The sequence below is a fragment of the Nannospalax galili genome, unplaced genomic scaffold (assembly GCF_000622305.1).
Source record: "Nannospalax galili isolate Female #2095 unplaced genomic scaffold, S.galili_v1.0 scaffold441, whole genome shotgun sequence".
Lineage (NCBI taxonomy): Eukaryota > Metazoa > Chordata > Mammalia > Rodentia > Spalacidae > Nannospalax > Nannospalax galili.
The window spans coordinates 832,603-832,892 of record NW_008348089.1 but is presented as its reverse complement, the minus strand read 5'-3'; positions in this window follow the sequence as shown (position 1 = coordinate 832,892).

Genomic DNA, 290 nt, shown 5'->3' with positions numbered 1-290 from the left:
TATACTAAGTGAAGTAACACAGACTCAGAAAAAAAAATCGACACGTTCTCCTCATTTGTGGATCCTAGATAAGGATCCTGATAAGTGAGTATGTACCCAGACATAACTGCAGGAACCTCGATAATGGAAAGGAAACAGGGAGGTAAAGGAAAAGAAAGAACCTGAAAGAGAAGAACAGTAGGAAACAGGCATTAATAAGGGTGATATGGATAAAAATTGGGTTATTTTAAGGAGAGGGGGAGGGAAGGTTACACAAGGAACTTAGGGGATAAAGGGAAAGAAGGAGCTCA